The following is a 21,975-nucleotide window of genomic DNA, read 5'->3' as shown; positions in this document are numbered from 1 at the left end:
CAGCCACCTGACTCCTCTACATACTTATGCTCTGCATACTTGTGTGGGCTTTTCTTCCTAGCCTGGATCGGAGAGCTGGGAAAGGTGAGACCAGTCGTCGTTCGATGTACAGATACTTCTTCTAGACAAAGCTTAGCCTCAATAGCTTAATGCTCACAGCCAGCCAGAACCATTTATTATAATCAAACACATTTCATCCCCCCCCCCCCCCCCCCGAGCTGTAAATTCATTAAGCCCTTATCGGAGGCATCTATGATTCATTTCCTGCTTGAGATGGAAAGTTATCGATTCAGCAGTGCAAGATGCTATCGGAGAAACACATGAGCAACTACAGCTGAGCTCAGACTGGCCATGTCCCCTCCCTGGATGGTAACGACTGTTTTAGCCAGACTATGGTCTGCATCTCTCTGTATCAACAGCCGTCTCTGGAGGGATGGGTCTCCCCACCGAACTGCTCCTGCGGTCAGTCTGTTTCCCCCCATCACGGTTAGACCAGTGATTCATATCTTCCCTGACACCCCACTCTCCCTCCCCAACCTCGGCCCACTTCACTGCCTCACACATCCCTCCTTGTCTGCAGGAGTCGTGGCCACAGAGGGGACACGGAGGGGTGTGGAGGGGTGGGGGGGAGGGGGGGTGGTGGTAATTGGAAGCGCGCTGCCAGGAGGGCAGCCTCCCCTGGGGTAGAACTCAGTCACATTAGGGGATCCTGCGTATCCGAGGTACGCGGGATAATCAAGAGTTAGTGGGACACAGTCTGTTTTTGAAGGGCTCATTTTTGGGGGGATGATTTACTGGTCAGATCGTGTGTGAGACCAAACGGCTGCGGGGGGAATTGTCCTGCCTCTCCTAGGAAGATGACACAGTAACATTCACATTTAGTCATGTCCTCAACGTGCTGGAGTGGTTCGGGGCATGCTTAGTCATTTTGCCACGAAGCGCATGCGTTTTTTGGAGTGTGAAATCGTTCGAATGAATACCCTCTCCTATGTTATTTCTGCTATATAATCATTCGATAATAGGCTTACAGCTGGAGGCGGTGATGCTAATTTCACATCAATTAATGTCATTCAGGGAGAGCCCAGTAATTGATTTGCTGTTATGCGAATACGGCAGCAGACCATATTGCTGTCATTTCAGTTCAATTAGACATCATAATTAAAGATCCTCTCATAAACCCTAATCAGGAAGCACACGTGTAAAAAAGGAAGAGTGAGCGAGGTAGAGAAGTGGTGCTTTTCCCTGAAACAGCCTCCGCGCTCCTTGTAAGAACAAATCGAGTTGATATGCGATGACTCAAATGAAGGTGGACGACCTGAATGAACGTTCGGAGGAAGAACAATCGGGCATGAGTGGTGTTTAAATGGAGCTGCAATTCCTGTAAAGTGTCCAGGGCGGGGCCCAGGGACTATGGCCTCTGCCACTCTGCTGCCCCCCTTTAAACGCCAGCCTCGCTGGGTGACCCTGGTCCCCCACAGCCCGGCCCCGCTGTGCATTTCTCCAAACAACCGGCCATTTGCACGGACTCTTGACAATCAACTTGTCAGAACTGGCACGTAATCGCTCCTCTTTCCTTGACTTGAGGCATGCTGAAAACACTGGGTTGTTTGTCTTCTCGAGACAGCAGCATCAGTATGAAACGTCTTGAATTGTAACAGGTTTCCACGCAAAAAATGGATTCTGTTTGGAAAAAAGAAGCCCAAAGAGTGTCGAGGCTTCTGAGGAATCAGGTCTTGGAGGGAGCTGAGGTATTAAGTGAAGGACACAAGCCTCCTCCACGCTCCACCCTCCACCCCTCCTCCCCTCTACCCCTCTTCCGCTCCACTCCTACATCCCTCTACACTCCACCCCTCCTCCCTCCCCCCCTTCACCCTCCTACCCTCTACCCCTCCAGCCCTCCACCCTCCTCCCCTCCACCCCTCCTCCCTCCAGCCCTCCACCCCTCCGACCCTCCTCCCCTTTACCCTCCTCCCCTCAACCCCTCCTCCCCTCTACCCCTCCAGCCCTCCACCCTCCTCCCCTCTACCCCTCCAGCCCTCCACCCTCCTCCCCTCTACCCCTCCACCCTCCAGCCCTCCACCCCTCCGACCCTCCTCCTCTCTACCCCTCCTCCCTCCACCCTTCCTCCCAGCCCAGCCCCTGATAGATGGAAGCGGCGGGCGGAGAGATGGAATGCATGACAGATGGCCGTCTCTTAACGACACCTGCTTGGACGGCTCCCACCTGCGGTCCCTTCTGACCCAGCGGACTCCTCGTCCCCCCTGGCGTGTCGACCCTCTTTCCTCCTCGGTGGTCCCTCCCTGGAACACGCGGTCGCGGAGCTGCTCCCTGGAACTGTCCACCGGACAGGGCTACAGTGAGCGGAGGGGTGGTGAGGGGGCTCTCCACCGAGCTGGCTTTACGGACGAGCCGCCCTCTCCTCTGCCACCACTATCTGATCGATGAACGTGCATTGGAGAGGAGGAGCGTGAAGGTGAGTGGCGGTGACGAGAACACTGCCTTCGTCACGTCGTTTCCTTTTGGCGTTGTCCCGTGAAGACGTCATCGAAGTCACCCGGGGGAGGTCCCACAGGATCACAGAGCACGGCACACACAGACAGAAGATGGCGGCGTCGATTGGGAGGGAGTCTTGCACAGCAGGCGGTTTCAAAGTCAGAGGCAGAGACCCTGAAGGACAGACTCGGCACCTGGGAAATAAATGAGTGCCTCCAAACGGTGGAGTGACTGAGGAATGGTGAATTACCGCAGGGCAGTCTACCTTGAAATCAGGCTTCCCTTTAGCACACACGGACGGGGTGCATATTCCATCAAAACCCGCTGACCTCTAACTCTGCATAAGGGAAGAAGGAGATGGATGTCGGGCCACGCGTTTCATGGTTGCGGGAATAATATGTGTTAAACGGTGCGTGGCTCTATTTCGCAGAGGAGCGTGCGGCGTTAGATGCCAGACATTTGTCTACTCGTGTTCCTACGCTCACACACAGCGCAACAGACACAGCTGAGACAGAGGGTGTGTACGCACGCGTTTACTGTCACCGCCGGACAGTCCTCCGGTCAGGCATGGAGTTTAAAACCGGTATGTGTAGCTCATCCGGAATAAGGGTGGTGAAAGATGCTGGTGTTACGTTGACAAATGGGTTTCAATGTGAGACACAAGGGCACGACTTTCTGTCTGGTATTTCTGCGCTGTTCCCTTGCATGGCTAGGAGTTTCCGACCAGGAGCCCAGTAGAAGGCGCTGAGATGACTGAGCGATCAAACAGAGCTCCTTCAGATATCACCAATCTTTGAATAATGAAAGCTTCCTGGGGAAGCCCAGGTAAAACACTGGATATCTGTGTGAATCATGTAGGCTGAAGCTTTACCACAGAGGCCTGGGTTCGAATCTAACCTTGGCCCCTTGTTGCAAGTCTTCCCCTCTCTTTCTCCCTACCTTTCATGTCACACGTCACTTGCAAACTGTCTAATAAAGCACGAGAAATTCAAAAAGAGAAAAAAGGATTTTCCTCTTGAAGCAGGGTCTTTTGAACAAAGATGCAGCCTCATTCCAGCTGGGGCAGGACCCTGAAGAGACCTGAACAATACCTGTGCAGAACACGGAAGCTGAAGGTCATCATCAAATGTCAAAGAGAACAAACTCAACATTCCAGCCTATCTGGCTCTATTCATTCTGTCCGATCACTTAATGAGTAGAATGGATCTGTTGTCTGTTTCCAAATGCTTCAAGCATATCGCTGTTTTGTTGAGAAAATATGGAAAAACCCTTAGGTCAGATAGTAGGGAGAACACTTGATTGCTTCTGTGGACTCAGCAGACTTTTTCTCCTTCCCCCCCCGTCATAGGACTGAACTACAGTAAAAACAGCAGATCCAAGACATCAACACCGGTAATCTCGAAACATAATGTAACTACTAAGATTGTTTAGTCACAGTCACTTCTGGCGGACTGGCGTACGGAATCGCAATAGGCAAGGTGAACTTATCCAGCGTGGATCACAGCAGAATCAATTCAAAACTTGCCACCAATCTCAGATGTTGTGTTTTGCTCCAGTGGCGTCCACAAACTCCTCCACTCTAAATGCTAATTTAATTGGACGTGTTTGAACCCGAGGAAGAAGCTGGAGACGAGAGGACTGGGGAAGAAGGATGGAGAAAAGAGGTGTTGTTTACTAACTTATTGCGTTTTCATTGTCGCGGCTACTTTGAGCAATTAAACATGAAAGAGATGTTCATATCAGACATGACTGCGACTGCTGCGATGCTGGGACTCCGCACATGACTTCATGGTGATTACAGACGAGTGTTTGTTTTTAGAGGCTCCTAAAAGCTTGTGGCTGCAGGGCAGCTTTGGAACTCTGTGAAAAGTTCAACTTGGAATTCAGATCAATATGCAGTTTCATTTTCCAGCTAAAATGAAATAAGTAGTGCACGGCTTTCTTTTACTTTTCAAAGATATAGAGTGGAATTGTGGATTCAGAATCAAATTGGACTTTCATAGTTCATCCAATCTCATATAAAAGATGGAGAGGATTATGGGGACATTAAAGCAGATTACTGCACAAATTGTTCATCCATTGTCTCAGATGTCAATAATTGCCTTCTTAAAAGTTTAGTTGGGGTGATGGAATGTCACATATGCATTGGAGAAAATTATAAAAGGAGAAAATCACTTCATTGATTTTTCTTCTTCGACGGAGGGAACAGGGCATAGATTTTCTACGCTGACAACAGCTGAAAAAAAGCCAGTTTGAAGGCAGCAGTGTAATCTAAAATAGAGACCAGCAGAGTCAATCCAGGTTTATCTACTGATGTCCTTCTCAGTGACACTGCAGCTGGCTTTGGCCAACCAGAAGATGAATACCAGGACGGCAGCAACAACATGATTATTATGAACACTAATGCGACATGCAGGCATCTACTCAAGTTTGAAGCAATTCACGTCAAGTACGATATATGGTGCAGGAAAATGAAAACTGGCAGAAATCTTCCAATGTCTTTAATGATAGAGATGGGACTGCATCTCTAATGAATTCACAATGATGTCATTCATCATTGTCAAGATCAAGATATATCAACTTAAAGTTGATGGAAATGCCAAAAGAAAAAGTCTTCAAAGAAGATATTAGAAGATACATCAATGCTCTCTCTCTCATTCTCGCTTTACACGTGTGAACGTGAGTTCACTTTCAATGTGATACAGGGACTATATCTGAGCTACTGCTCCATACTATTATAATCATTGCAAGGTGTCTATACAGTTTGGTAAATCTCCAAATGTATTCTGCTGAGACATGAATGTGTATGAACATGGTGAAGTAGGACATAGGTCCCAGAGGGAATCTAATTGTCTAGTCCGCCTCTGGTAACTATGACCCCAGCTGAGCCTTTGAAAGACAGCCTGGAAGAATCTCCTTTCACGCTCCCTGCTCTCTGAGCCTCTCTTGTCGCCTTGTACTAAAAGTAAAAGCTTTCGCTGTGTCTTCTGCGTACAGGGAAGGCACTGAGTGTCTTTATTCAGACTGAGAGCACGATGAGAAAGGAAAAGCTAACATGTCACTGACTCATGGGCATGCCACTCTGGGAGTAGGCCTGGGGGGGACGTTGGGCTCCACAACGTTCTACTTCCCCTCTCTCCCGTACTGACGGGAGCATCATCGCGACCATCCCCCAGAGGTGAGCAGACTCACTCTTCTGCATTCCCTCTTATTGTCGGCGAAGAAACAAACGAAATAAACGATTCAAGCCCTTTCCCGCCCCCCCTCCCCAAAAGAAATATGTGATTTCCTCAACCCAAAACAGCGATCCATGTTTCAAAGCGACACTTGGTTCCTGCCTGGTTGTCCAGTTCTGTTCCAGCCGCCATGCCTCCTCCCTGAGTCTCAGGGTAAACAAACAGGAGATGATGGACGGCCTGGAAGACGCCTTTGTTGAAGCCGCTGCCGAAGAAAGTGCCATCCTCAATTAAATCTCGCGCCACCGTAGGGAAATTCCATCTGACATTAACAAAGCTGCTCAGCATCTCCATCAGCGCACACACCGCGCCGTGACTCACCACCAGGCCCACAATGCATTGGGGCAGAGTCAGAGCGCTACCCCCTCCCCCAACCCCCCCCCCCCCCCCCCCCCACTTAAAAAGCCGTATTGTGTCCGGAGGCGACAGTAGGAACCCAGATTCACTAGATTTATCCAGCTGGAATATGTGCACAGTCGATCCAGTCAGAGCTGCATGTTGGGCAGAGAAAAAAAGATATGAAGGTGAAGGGTACATTTTTCTGTCAAGGCGCTTCCCAGTCTCAATCTAGTATTTTTCATCACATTTGTCCTTATTTAACATGTAAGCGTTCAAGTTGATCTTTATCACTCCCGATACTAACATATTAATTTAGCAGTACAGTACAGGGGGGTTTTAAACCTGCAACCTCTAGAAGTTGCAGTTAAGTGCTCCAATCCCTGAGCTTCACCCTCCTTTCTCACAATTTATTGGAGCATGTGACCATGTGAGCTGGAAATCTAATTGAAGCCAGTCATCATGAGAACAATTATCATGAAAATGAGCTGATGTGTGCTGTCAGAAAGCTAGCAGGAGGCCGTTTCCTCCGAGGCAGAATGACTGAGTCTGTGGGAAGAACTCTACCATCCATGTTGCACTGCAGGTCGATCAGAACATCTCCTTATGGTGACGGCGTGCGCTTCAAAGATCCAAAGACACAATGCCGGTTAGAGGTCACAGCCACTTTTTTTGAAACCATGTTCTACAAAGCTGTCCTGTAAGCAGGGTTGGGGGAAGGGGAAGGGACATTGATTTTTCAAGCCAATTACCCAGGTAAACAAAACCAACTGTCACACAATTCCCTTCTTCCACGGCCCCCATCGATCCTTGCAACACAGCAACATGTGTGCAGCCTGTCCCATTCCTCTCTGACTGAAGAAGATGATGGCTGGAACAAAATCTGGTCCCATCTGCTCCGTGTCCGACTCCTCTCCATCATCCATCCTCCATCCCTCCATCCTCCATCTCCAGCCCTCCATCTCCATCCTTCACCAGGTCCGCCGCCACCCCCCCCCCCGATTCGGTTGATTCGGTTGGCGCTGTTTTACGACCAAGCCACCGGTTGAAATGTCGATTTGAAAGTGGATTCGTGTTTACGATGCAGTAGATGAGGTCGGAGCGGTTACGGTCGCGTAACCCCAGAGCAACCTTGCCCAGAGGTGGCCTCTTATGGCTCTATGGTTTTCAAAAGGTAAGCAGGACATAAAAGGACATTTTTGGGGTTCTGAATGAGGTATTGATTCCTTTAGAGAACCATTGTACCATATAATAGACCCTATGTTGTCCATAAGAACCGCTCTTACTGTAAAAGGATGAATCCAAATTCAAAAAGCATACAGATGTATTGTAAAGCCTCCACTTTATTCCATGAGGATTGAAACCTCTCACCCTAATAGGTGACATTTTGACAGTGAAGGTAGTGCTATTCAGAGACTTTTGAAACGCTGCTTGGGCCCTTTTTAAACCTCAATTTTCACGCTCAACTTCTCAAACTTTGCGTTATTATTTGTAGAAGCTTTTTCACAGACACTCCAGTGGACATGACAGCCAAAGTACATATCAGACACTTTCCCTACAAAATTGACAATCAAAAGGGCTCATTCTTTCTGTCTGTTCATTCACCTGAGAGGAAATTTCACAGGGGGTGACGGGAAAAAAAACAAAAACAACAAAAGCTTGTGAGTGGCTCTCACTTAAGATGAAGAACGTCTGAAGGAGCTTTCAGAAATGACAAGGACAAGATAAAAACCAAAGTGAGGCCTCTCTCAGCGACGTCAGAATGTCATGCCGTTGCGTGACTTTAGTTCAACCAAATGCCAGCTATCTTGGAAGGCTTTGTCATGACGGCCCTAAGGTCTTCTCACTGATGCATTTTAAAGTAGGAAAAACAATATAACTGCTTTCTGCAGTTTTCTAATCAATAAATGAGTCTAGACACAAATCCAAGAGCAGAATTGTAATACCTTGCCAGTCAAGAGCTCTCTGGTTTAAATAATATAAAACCCTCTTGTGTCAGTTGAAACAGCTCTAAACTGGGACCAGGGTCTTTGAAACCTCTGCTAATGGACCAGGAAAACTTTGTTTAGGACCAGGAAACCTCTGCTATAGGACCAGGAGAACTCTGTTTAGGACCAGGAGAACTCCTGTCTAGGATCCATATAATTGATCTAGAGGACCAGGAAACAATTTCTCTTCTCCAGAATGTTGTGTTAGGATTAGTATTAGCACATTAATAAATTATATCAGGACTTGTCCAGGCCTTGTTACTGAAATCCCAGAGGACAACAGCCACATGAGCTAAAGGGAAAAGTGACTGTAATATATTCTAGCATGTTTCTTTAAAGATCACACATCATGACAAAATGGTGCATAAATGTCCTGGCTGTCAAAGAAAGTGTGTGTGTATATGTGTTCGAGTGTGCATGCGAGTGTTTTTGTGTGTATGTGTGTGTGTGTGTGTGCATATGTGTGTGTGTGTGTGCCTCTAGAGAAAGATAGAACGAAGGAGAGAGCCAGCTTACCTCAGGCTGAAGTCTTCTTTCTAATCCTTTCTGGAGGGGAGAATCCACTCATCTAGTTTAAGGGCAGAGCTGTCAATCACTGACAGGTCAAGGGCAAGTAGCTTCAGACTGTTCCCTCTGGGCTGGGGTAAGGAGGACAAGAGTGGTACTAGAACTGGGCCCAGAACACAACTGGCCACAGGCCATGTCTGCCCTCAACCTTTTGTTGTAGGCCTACACTGGCAGGACAGCAGAGTGCTAACAAGAAGGAAGCCTCTGAATAGAAGTTTACAGAACTACGTCAAACCACAGAGAGATGTTGGAAATTGTTGTTCATAAAGATGTTCCATAGGTGCAGTATATAACATCTTCCAATCTGATTAGGGTTGGGCATTAAAACCTACATGCTGATGTTTTTTTTTCGACTTCCAAATAGATTTTCTGCTCAGTAGTCTTGAGTTTGCGAGGACGTACATTCGTTGTATACAGTTGAGCTTTTTCAAGGCCTTGTGCCCTGCATCAGCCTCTGCTCAGAAGCAAAGTCGGCTAAACACTAGCTCTGTTCTGTTGAAATTCACAAAGAAGGAGCCAACCAATTCGTTTTTTTGCTGTGGCAATACTTCAAAGTTGTTGTCCTTATTTCTTTCTGTGAAAATGTTCGGGCTTTTTACACGTTACAATGCCTCTGTCTGAACCATTGGAATTAGCCGAGCCTCTGTTTCACAGGCACAGCTGAGCCAGACGCGTCTTCCTCAATGACTCATCACTGACACGACGCGTCGAAGGTCGCTCCTCCAAAGCCGTCCTGTGCAGAGAGAAATATCAAAGAATTCTTCCTCTGCGTTATTGCATGAAGAATTCCTCGGCGTTTCCAACACACAGGAAGAGCTGAAAATGTTTCTCGTGTCCGTGCTCTTTCATCTCTTTCTACCCTCACCGTTTCCATGGTTCTTGACATGTCATGCCAAAAAGAGACTTTCCGACAAAATTCGGATTTCCGTCCACGCCAGCTGTGTCGCCAAGTTCATACACATCTTTCTTTTAGTTTATTACGAACGGATATGCTGACCAAACCATAACCAGTGGGCTGGGTGTTATGGGAAGCTCATGCTCTCCGCCGTGTGTCACACCCTCTCCCTAATGAACTCCACCTGGGGCAAGTTGATGGTAACCACCCAAGACCCCACACACATTGATCAAGACTAAGACACACCGCACTGACACACACTAACACACACACTAACACACACAGTAACCCGCATAGATCAATCCACACACGGTCACACGCATGGGGGGTGAACACTCTCAGTGGCACATCAAATAACACAGGTGGATAAAGACAGGCACAGGCACAGGCACAGGCAGCCACACACACACACAGTCGCACAGACACACACTCGTAGGCGTGTCGTGCAGGACGCGGACCCGTCCGCCTGTGCTTCGTCCTTCACCAATCAGGGGGATGAGACTGATCTAGTTTCAAATTGGCAACATGCCCTACGCTCCCATTCTTATCACAGCTAATGTGATTGGCTCGTCTCACACGTTCCACACCGTGGCATTGTGGGATTGGAAGCGGGGAGCTGCGTGATGAAATGCATCCGACTCGTACGCCACGGATACACACCCCCCCCCCCCCCCACTTTGTTTTTGTCGAACGTGTTCAGAATCTATAGGTCTGCCCGCCGGCTTTGAAGCCAGGTAACCCTGCATCCGCGCCCAGTCAACATCCCTGGGGATTATGCACGGTGAATAATATCTGAATTCAACAAAGAAGAATCCATTCACCGGGGGGGGGGGGGTTCAGTGCTGTGCGTCTGGGAATAGGAGGCCGGTCGTGCAGAATATGGCCCCACTGCTCTGCTCCTGTTCTGCGGAAGGTCTCCGTCACACCAGTATGTCCCATGTTTACTCTCGCTATGGAGGTTTGTCCGGTCGCTTAGTCTCCGCAGCTGACGCACAGGGCTGTGGGTCGTCTTTCACTCTGGCAGCTTTATTGAGCCGAGTTCATCCTTTTCCTGCGTCTACTCATGACCCTCTCAGATGGATTCTCTGTGTGGGGCATGCAGCTGTCCCCATCAACCCTCTGATCCTGGACTCACACACACACCTGGATACACACACACATGACTCGGTCGACCCACACACTGTCAGGGACACACACACTCGCCTAGAGACACGCACACACGCACTGCCAGTGGCACACACACACTCATCCAATCCCATCGTCTAAAGCTCACACAACTAAAAGCCAGTGGGGGTCGTCCCTGCTCTGTAGAATGATGGAGGAATACCTGGCCATGACGGACAAAATGGCCTGAAAGAGACAAGAAGATTCACTTGTCTCAGAGAGCTGCATCTCAACCCAGGGAAACATGCTTTCCATCTGCAGTCGGCGCCTGAAGAACCACATCAGTTAGCGTCTCTTCTGAGGCCGAGCCGGGCCACCTGTCTCCCCCCACCCAGGCTCCCTGGATTCACTGTGTAATGCATGAAAAATCACATTTTGGGATTATTTAACCGACTGGCTGAATATCAAAGCAGCGTCAGATGCAGCGAGCTGTTGAGGCAACATCTATAATCGTCTTGTCTTTTTTATAAACGCCAGACACTTTTCGGGGAGCTACCGTCGCTGACCACGCGATTTGTTGACGAGTGGCACTGTTGTTGTGTTGTTTACTGTCACGCTCTCCGTCTCTGGCGCGGAGATAAAAGGCGCAATTCCTCTCCGAGCCGAGCTCCCCCTCTCAACTCCCTGGAAACAAATCAAATTATAGAAGCTCTTACTTGCTGAGACGTTTGCCTTTTATCAGCTGATTAAAACTCCTGTTAGAAGTGTGTGAAGACGAAGCTGTGCTGCGGAGTGTGATAGCAGTGCCCCGGTGAGTTTAGCAGGGGGGGGGGGGACTTCACAGAGCTGGGATTGATGTGCCTGCCCCAAAGGCCAGACAAGCAGTGTTTATGCCCGTACCAGATTGAAGCTTTTCATCGGAAGCAAGGCATGAAGAAACCAGACACCATTTATCTAAAAACACATCTTCACAGCTGCAGGAAGTACACTGCGTGCCACACTTTCTCTTTTGATTAACTTATTTGTCTTGAGAGTTGTTGACTGCAACATGTGCTTGGGTGTGTGTTCTGTTTGCATCTGAGTGTGAAGTTTGAGAATTGATTGTAACACAACATGATTGCCGTGACAATTTAGTCACTAAAGTCCAACCATGAGTGTGCTGGGCAGAAATTGAAGAACGCTCTGGAAGCGGAGAGAGAGAGACCGAGAGAGAGAGAGAGAGAGAGAGAGAGAGAGAGACCGAGAGAGAGAGAGAGAGAGAGAGAGAGAGAGAGAGAGAGAGAGAGAGAGAGAAAGAGAGAGAGAGAAGAGAGAGAGAGAAAGAGAGAGAGAAAAAGAGAGAGAGAAAAAGAGAGAAAAAGAGAAAAAGAGAAGAAGAGAGGGATAAAGTGTAATAGAAGTTGCTGTCCTTGGTTCTTAAAGGCTCTCTACTGAATGAATCAAGGTTTATGACAGTCAACAAATCAAAAACACAGGCCGACAATTCAACAACCAGATCCCGGAATTAGCTCACTGACAGGATTAAAAAGTTCATTTCAACTCAAACTTCAGATGTAAAAGCAGATTTTGCCTGTACAATCACCTTTCTGACGCCAGAGTTTGTTTTCTCGTGAATCAAGACAAAGCGTTGTTTTAAGTTGTTTTTACTGTCTACCTAACACTTTGTTTTACATTATTTTTTTCATGTGTTATGAAAGATGTTGTCGCACTGATCTCTGGAAATGTCACTGCTTATCTGCAGTCGCTCCCTCCATGATAAGACAACTAATCAGTTAGATCCCATTACACATTCACCCCCCACCCTCATCCCCAACCCTGGGGCTTTGCATCCTGGGTGATCTCCAAAGAGACAATTGTCCTTATCAGACACGAAAAGCTATTTGGCCTAATCATGTAATTCTTAATAGCATCATTTCAGTCATTATCACGCTGCTTCTGTGAAATGTTGATTAATCGTTGATTCTGTTGACGACAGTGTGATTTATTCCATGTGAGTACGCATGTCTGTGTTGAGAATCTCAAAAACAGAGAATCATATGTATTATGTAAATCATCGATCTCTGCCGACACAATCACATGAAGTAACGAGGAAATAGATTCAGGGTCATTGATCAACCTCCATGTCTAAACATGATTTAAGATATCAAATCCGAAGTTAAATGGAAAATAATGAATGCATTGTGCCTTAGCATTTGAATAATCATGTCTTTCTCTGACCATGTCAACTACTGCAGCAGCCATCTTCCTCTGCAATCTGCAGCCAGCAACACAAGTGCTCACGATAATGGTGTGCCTCTGTTCTCGGGGATAAATGGCACAATAATGTGTTTCCTGTGAGGAGAGGGACCTTGGGACTCTGTTGTGTCATCCATCCTGCCAGCACTCCGACCACCTCACACCTCAGCCAACCACAGAACGGCGTGTATCCCAGAGCAGCTAGTCAGACAGTCAGACAGACAGACAGACAGACAGACAGACAGACAGACAGACAGACAGACAGACAGACAGACAGACAGACAGTCAGACAGACAGACAGACAGACAGTCAGACAGACAGACAGTCAGACAGACAGACAGACAGACAGTCAGACAGACAGACAGACAGACAGACAGACAGTCAGACAGACAGACAGACAGACAGACAGACAGACAGACAGACAGACAGACAGACAGACAGACAGACAGACAGACAGACAGACAGTCAGACAGTCAGACAGTCAGACAGACAGACAGTCAGACAGACAGACAGACAGTAACCAGCCAGACAGACCACAAACGAGGAAGAAGGCAGGGAGGTGAATGCACAGCTGTTTCTTTGGCTGTCTCATAACGTCCAACCTTTACAAGTTTGTTTTGATAGGACTCTCATGTCTTCGCCTCTGTCGGAGCTGCAGGTCAGGAGCCAGTGGACCAGCCAGTACCAGAATCAGATGGAACCACAACACAACAAAGGCCTGCCAAGGGCCTCTGAAGCACAATGCACTTCATTACAATATTTGTTGACTTTCTTGAAGACCCAAAGTGAACCTTTCACACACACACACACACACACACTCGACAGGGATATTTCACCCCATAAACACAGCCAACGCCTCTCACTGCATATAAACAGCATCGTTTCACAGCTCTGCCAGCCACCATTGCACTATCATTAACACAGCCCCAATCAACAGCGGCTTCCAGCAGCCCCAGTCTAAGTGGCATCACACCAGCTTCCTGGAAGGACAACCTAACATGTTTATCCTTGATTGGAGCTTTTGTTTTCACCACTACAGAGCGGACATGACACCTCGGGATGAACAGAGAGAGACCAGACCAGACCAGACCAGACCAGGCCAGACCAGACCAGACCAGACCAGACGTGTTCACCAGATCGGAGAGGTGAAAGAACGGCCATGTGGAGAGTGACCGTGAAGGTCAACACGTGTAGCTCACATATCTGGAGCCGCAGTCTCTCTGGTGTGGATGTCCAGACGAGGACAGCTTTCTTGTGTGTCCTCTCACGCCCAGCCTCAATAGACGTGTGTGTCCAACCATCCGTCAGTTTGAACACGGGTGGGTCTGTCCTTCCGTGAGCATTTCAGTTGTTTCCGATTCCGGCCAGCTCGAAAACAGAACTGCGCACGCTCAGCGTTCCAAAATTCGTATGCGCCAGGAAGTGAGGTCATCAGTATGCGCCACCCGTCTGCATGCGTTGGCTGACGCGTAGGGAGAGAGCATAGCCGGGTAATCGCTCCTAATACTCTGCGGCGAGACTGGGAAACTGTCACTGAGACCATCCTGAAGCAGGCCTCCTGCGGCTCTCATCAAAACGACTACGACTGATCCCCCGTCTAATGCAGTCATCTGTGAACAATGCTGGATATAATACCCCTGCTTGACAACCCAGGCAAAGTGCAAAACAAGTGCGCCCCCCCCCCCCCCCCCCTCATCATGGTGAGTCACAGTGCCTTCTGAATACTCCCAGACAGTTGCATGCAGACTGACGGAAAAACATTTCCCTGACAAGCAGGACATACTTAAGGTGAGGAGGAGGGGGGTTGAAATGAATGGAGAGCGTGGTTGGGGGGACTAAGAATATCATGACATCATGCCACGTTGTCATGGAAACACTAATTGGAGGTAATTTCGCTCTCTGTTCTCATCAGAGGAGAGAGAGAGGAGAGTGGTGCTCCCCCTGCTGCTTACTGCTCATTACCTTGTAACCATGGCAGTGGTGGTGGTGGTGGTGGTGGGGGGGGATCTCAGTCCTAATAAAGAGGAGCACAGAGACAGAGTGGAGTGCCAATTTGAGTCTGTTATGCGGTAGTGAAGGTGAGGCTAGATTTCTAGGAGGGTTAACTCCATAGGAAATGAGGAAGCTAAGAAGCAAAGAAGCTAGGACAGCTCAGAATTGAGGAAGCTAGAGTGAGGGGACCCATCATCGTCCATTCAAACTCTCCAACGTTCCAGACCCCATTATCGTCCACGACCGTTTCTTCCTCTAAAGAAAGTAACTCACCGATACGTACACCTTACATTGCTGCATACCAAATTACAGCCTCGTACTTTGATATTTAAATATGTGAAGAAAAAAAAATCTGATTTTGTCACTGTATTTTGGCCATTTTGGCTCAGCCAATCGTAAAAATGTCTTGGTAAAATTATTCATTTTTAATAAATGCTTATTGGTTAGTTAGGTGGTATAAAAGTCAAGGACAGCAGTGAGAGAGGTGCGCTGTAAAGTATCTGGACAGTTGGCAGCCTCTTGGCACATCTGGTGGTTAGCTAGCTAAATTGTGTTTTGAGTCTTTGAGCTAAACATGGAAAAAAGAGTTACTGCATTTTACATTTTTTGTTTTAAAATTCTAACAATGTTTAGTTTGTTTTTGTTTTTGTGAGAGGGGGCAGTTAGTGTTGGATTGTAGGCTGTTGCACGTGAGGAGCACACACCCACTTGCTCTGTTCACCTCGCTGGTTTTAGTGAATCAAAGTTTCTCTCAGATACATTTAGTCATTTCATAGACGCTCTTATCCAGAGCGACTTACAGTAAGTACAGGGACATTCCCCCGAGGCAAGTAGGGTGAAGTGCCTTGCCCATGGACACAACGCCATTTGACACGGCCGGGAATCTATCCGGCAACCCTCTGATTACTAGCCCGATTACCGAACCGCTCAGCCACCTGACGTCACAGATATCACCAAATTGAACATTTATCACAAAAGTGGGATAGGACCGGGCCTGTGTGTACCACTTGTCTTGTGCAGCAATGTTAAACTTACATTTTTCTATTGAAAGTGGTTGGATGGATAATGCCCCCCTGGCTAAATGCTAAAATGAAGAAAATATTATTTGTGGGCATATCCTACGAATAATAATTTGATTTTAAAACCGGAATGTTGTAATATAGGTTGCCATCTATATATTAACGTACAATGCTGTGATGTAACGTTTATCATTTGTATTGCATAGAAATGTTCGTAAGAGAGACAGGTAAGAAACCAGGAAGTGAGCAAGAGAGAAAGCGAGGACGGCACTTGAGATTGGCAGGGTGAGGGTTACAACTCAGTGCAGAGGGCGACGACAAACTGACATTTTGTCTTTGTCACGAGTCATAAAGAATCCTGAGGAAGGCTGTTGAGATCCATTAACGCCTCGGCGATGAGCCGAGAAGTTGTGTCGACAAGCACTCAGGGGCCAGGACAAAAACAGCCCTCAGATGTCTCTCAATCAATGGGCTTTAATCACCCCAGTCCCCCACCCCTTCAGACTGTGGACGAAGAGAATGGGTCTCTGTTCAATAGGCTCTAATGACATTTGGAGGGCGGGGAGAGGGGGGGGGTCAAGTTGCCCGGTGGGGGAAGCAGGAGGGAAAGGGAAGGGTCATTAGTCGGTGTCATCCTCCTTTTATCTGTAGTGTAGCTCTGAGAGGCTGCGATCCCCTCTGCATGTCTCTCCTGGTTCTTACTGATCCCCTCTGCATGTCTCTCCTGGTTCTTACTGATCCCCTCTGCATGTCTCTCCTGGTTCTTACTGATCCCCTCTGCATGTCTCTCCTGGTTCTTACTGATCCCCTCTGCATGTCTCTCCTGGTTCTTACTGATCCCCTCTGCATGTCTCGCCTGGTTCTTACTGATCACCTCTGCATGTCTCACCTGGTTCTTACTGATCACCTCTGCATGTCTCTCCTGGTTCTTACTGATCCTCTCTGCATGTCTCTCTTGGTTCTTACTGATCCTCTCTGCAAGTCTCTCTGCAATTCTCTCTGTGTCAGTTCTTCAGTAGACATTGTGGGCTGTCCTCACAGCAGTGTTTCCATTCTTTGTCTGACTCAGACCCGTGGTCCGACCGCTCATCCACTCTCCGTACTGTTGTTTACTGAGGACTCTAATGGCACAAGAGGACCACTGAATGGACTGTGTCCCAGCTCAAACGCACACTCTTTTCAGCTACAAGGAAGAGGCTGTGAACCGTACGAACACCAGGCCCTGTCTAGTCGTCGAATGCTGGCCTGGTGGACATGAGAGGGAGCAGGGGAGCATCGATCCGCCGGCGATGATGTCATCCTTCACTTTGACACACAGAGAAAGAGAGAGATACAGAGAGGAACGAGAGAGAGAGAAAGCGAAACGGCGCGCCCAGGCCCCAGACACGATTTGAAAACAACAAGATCTCTGCTTGACAACACAAATACCGTTTGTCACTAACAACACGTTGAAGTGGCTCAGAGTTGCGCCCAGGTCGCATGGTAGACATTGACAAGGACTCTACTGAGAGGGAGTCAGATGGCTGAGCGGTGAGGGAGTCGGGCTAGTAGTCAGAAGGTTGCTGGATCGATTTCCCGCTGTGCCAAATGACGTTGTGTCCTTGGGCAAGGCACTTCTCCCTACTTGCCTCGGGGGGAATGTCCCTGTACTTACTTTAAGTCGCTCTGGATAAGAGCGTTTGCTAAATAAGTAAATGTACCTAAATACTTTTTTTTACTTCTTTAAACGAGCATCCAGAAATACTCCAGTCCTTTATTATCTGGTGCATTTACTCTGTACTACATTTCAAAGGCTTGTTATGTGAATAGCAGTCAAATGGAAATGTCATTCTCCTGTGCTGTTGTTCAGCACAAACACACATCACAAACCCCACAGAGCTCCTCACTTGAGCGCCATCCACAACCATCCACAGCTCCCTGCGTCGGTCTCTCCTTCCACCACACCCATCCCAGCAGGCAGTACCTGCTGCGACCCCAAGAATCCCATGGAGAGCAGCCAGGGCAGGGCTGCCATCAGGGTGGGGTACAAGGGTACCGGTGACCCCCGGGGTTGGATTCTGTGCAGTTAAGCCGCACCCCCATTCAGTTGTGGGTGTGGATGAGGGGGCCCATTTTTGGAACATTTTGACTTCCCTATCATAGCAGGCCTGAGCCAGGGTGCTATGGGGCAGGGAAGCCCTCTCTCCCTCTCTCCCTAATCTGTTTGGGTCTTCAACCGAGGAGACTGGCGCGAGTCCGGCAGTGGTGACTCAGCAGAGCCAGGGAGGAGCAGCGCGGCAGTCGGCCGTCCTTCACGCCCCTTGACAGAGAGTCTCCCTATCCCAGGCCTGCTGAATAAAACATGCGGTGAGGGGGAGAGGCTGCATGCGGAAGAGGAGAGGGCTGAGGAGGCGCTGGTAAAACGAGGAGCCTGGGGAGTTAGTGTGAAGATAGCTCTCCAGATATCGTGTCTTATCGCATCCAATCTTTATCTGCAAAATGGTGATCTCAGTTTCGGCCCCAAAGACATGGTCAAGGTTACTTGTTCCAGAATGAAGTCATGGTGATGAAACGAATGTTTAAATTGAACAGACGCTTTTATCTGTCTGGATGTACGAGGATGGATTTGAACATAATCATTTGATCTGCAGTCAAATGTTTTATCACTTGGCTGTGCCAAGCCACTCCTGGCATGGAGGATGAGATTTTGTTTGAGTGGAATGTGAGTTTGGGGATTTTATTATTCTTTGTTGATGACTTGAGACTATTCATCTGTCTCTGCCACTATACTGCTTACACCATCTGTATTAACCATCCGAAGTACTCCTAATGCTATCTGTTTGAAATGCTTACACGTTGGAGAACACATTTGAAATGCTAACACAATAAACAGCAATGCTGAATTCCACCAGATCACAACCATTAGGTCTATTTTAATTTCGACTCACTGTGTGAATCCTGCCAAGTGAGAGTGCTAAATGTAAGTCTGGGAATAGACTGTGACAAGAGAAGGGAGAGGTGTGGTTCTGGGAGAAAAGGCTTGCCGAGATTGAACTGCAACAGAATTTGTATCCATTCCTGCTGCACAGCACAGACCCATACTTTCTTCTTGAGAGTTCAGAAAAGCTTGTGAACACTGATACACACCAATAACAGAGAACCGAAACATTTAAATATACTGATCGGTACAGCAGGAGGTTGGCTATTTGTACTCAAAGGATTTCCATTATTGTTGTACACCTTGCTGTGATCCATGGGTTGAACAGATGTTCACAGGTAACCATTGGTATCTTGTCATCAATGTTGTCCTGCACATACACACACACACGAGAGAGAGAGAGAGAGAGAGAGAGAGAGAGAGAGAGAGAGAAAGAGAGAGAGAGAGAGAGAGAGAGAGAGAGAGACAGAGAGAGAGAGACAGAGAGAGAAGGAGAGTGATCGTCATGTGAGAAGAAAATCATCCAGTGAAAAAAACAACTGGGGCAGTCATGATGACGGTGCAGGGTACCATGTGCCAGAATGTTCTTCACTCTGCAGTGTTGCAAGCCCAGACCAGAGCAGGCCTGCTGATTAACAGCACACATCATGGACTTCATTCGCAAACACATCAATAACACAACGCTCACTGTCGCCATTCCTCCTCAGTCTTCACTTTACTATACCGGAGCCACGAGAGACATTCTTATATGCGATGTGATTGAATGAGGTGCATTAGGGGCGTAGGTTTCATTATACATGGAACATGTCACACTTACTTTAAAAAAAAGTTGTCCCATCCACATTTGAAAACAAACCTATTCCCCTGCATTGCAATATTCATATGTTTGTATTTGTGCTAGGCTGAGGGAGATTACTGTATAGAAATGAATGCATATAGAGAATGTATAAACTCTATTCATATTATATATTCATGACAGTTTGAGCCATAAGATACTGTCTTGGTATGTATCAGAAATCAATTGTTCTCTTCCACTAATTTGATATCATTTATAGATTTTCCTCATGTTTTTGAAATTGCTTTACAAAAGGATTTATTCTACGACTCAGATGTAGAATTTGAAAAATATAGGTCACCCAGTATGTGCTATTTGTCCTTTGTTCACGCATGCAAACACAATCACAACAGCATAAATATTACAACTGGAATTGCTCAGCATGTTGACTGTTATTGAACGTAGGAAAACATTTCGTATTTTCAAGGAAGCACATAACGATCCCACACCAACTGTCCCTTATGGAGATGACCAAGCTGTTAAAGCATTAAGACTACTGCGTAGTGTTTCTATGGTATCTGCATTGGAGAGGGTTATATCTCAGTGATAAGACCGCTGTGCGTTATCGTTTACTTGCTACGTGTTAATATAAACGGCTTGCCACCTCAGCGACCCTTCTCACATCCTAGAGGCAGCGATCAGCCTAGCCGCTAAACTGAACAGAGGTATGTGGGCCTGCCAGAGACCGATAAAACGAGCCCTCCGAGTCCTTCCACCCGACTCACAAACAGGCCACGGCGTCCAAACCTTCCTCCATCTAAACACCACCTCAGGCAAGTCTGAGTCGTCTCTAGCCCGCTCCGCTACCTTCATACCACGTTGAGCAGAAAGCTGCTCGCTGCCCGGAGTCATGTATTGATGCTCTCGCTGTTGGTGTTGCGAATGCTGGCTTTACCCAGAGGATGAAAGCAGGAGCAGTGTGCAGAGTTGGGGCACTGAAAGAATGTTAGGGATTTTTATTGATGCCCTGGGTGACTTGCTCAAGCAACAAGCACACATCAAAACAGCACCAGGAAGTAGTTATTTCATGAAATATGCTCTAATGGTTTGCTAGGTTAGGGTTAGCTTAGGGTACATAAAGTGTACCAGGGGAAGGGATTTGAGATTTAAAAGGGGGGGGGGGGGGTCTGCAGATATTTGTGGATTCACTGTCTCCTCTATTGATGTGAAACATGAGGGAGGGATCGACTCATGATGGATTCATTAGCGGGAAACACCGAAACCTCACATCTTTCCTTGCTTAGTCGTGCATTTTCTCTCTCGTGAGATCAAAACCGTTGAGTCGTTCAGCCAGCAGGAGGCCCGCAGGTCTGATGTTCTAATCACGAGGAGCGACAAGACTTAGGCTACAGATGTTAACACACACAAGTGGGGATGTGTTGGTGGAGAAGAGGGAGAGAGGCAGGGGCGGTTCTACACGGGGGCCTACAGGGGCCAGTGCCCCTGTAAAAATGTCCCTGGTCCCCCCTGTGGCCCCCCTGAGCTGACTGAATATATAAAAAAATACAAGTTTTATTTTAATTAGTGCTGTCAGTTTAACGCGTTATTAACGGTGTTAACGCAAACCCAAATTATCTAGCTAGACCGGAAACAAAACAACAGGCACGCCACACACACTTGTTTGACTTGCGAGCCGGCTAAAGAGTAGTAGCAGAGCCCGTTTACGGATATTAGACATTCTCTGGTAGTAGGCTAACGTTACGTTTTGAGTGGATGGCGAGCGCGAGACACCGAAATGGATGCCAATAAGATTCTGAACGGTTTACTTTTAAAAAGTTGCCAAATGGTTCCATTGACAAGACCAAAGTGATCTGTATGTTTTGTCATTGTAAACTGAGCTATCATCGCAGCACGTCCAGTCTGAAATACAACTTGATGGCCAAGCACAGAGCTGATGTGAATTTTCCGCCCCCGCCCCCCCGTCAAAGCCAGGCGATTGCAATGTTGTTTTCAATAAAAAAAATATTTGCACGAAGCAATAGGAACCACTTTTCCATGTTGATAAAAGCATTAACATTTGAAAAAAGAATGGGACCAAAAGAAATCAAGGGACATTTAGAATAGATAAAAATGTGCGATTAATTGTGATTGATCACGAGTTAACTATGACATTAATGCGATTAATCGCGATTAAATATTTTAATCGTTTGACAGCACCAATGTTATTTTTTAACACATTTTTCTTCTTCTTTTAGTAGTCATGAAACGAAGAAGGGACATTGAAGCCTTTTTGCCCCAGTAAATACAAAAGTTAGAGAAACATATCAAGGTATTGAGAGAGCTGAGGAGCTGGAAGAGGGAGAGCCAGAGCCGTTTGTTTGATTTTAATGTAAGGCAAAATTAAAATATTTAATGTTT

Source organism: Hypomesus nipponensis, chromosome 28 (genome assembly GCF_054491055.1).
Source record: "Hypomesus nipponensis isolate SF chromosome 28, ASM5449105v1, whole genome shotgun sequence".
Lineage (NCBI taxonomy): Eukaryota > Metazoa > Chordata > Actinopteri > Osmeriformes > Osmeridae > Hypomesus > Hypomesus nipponensis.
The sequence above is the reverse complement of the archived record's forward strand: the minus strand, read 5'-3'. Positions refer to the sequence as shown.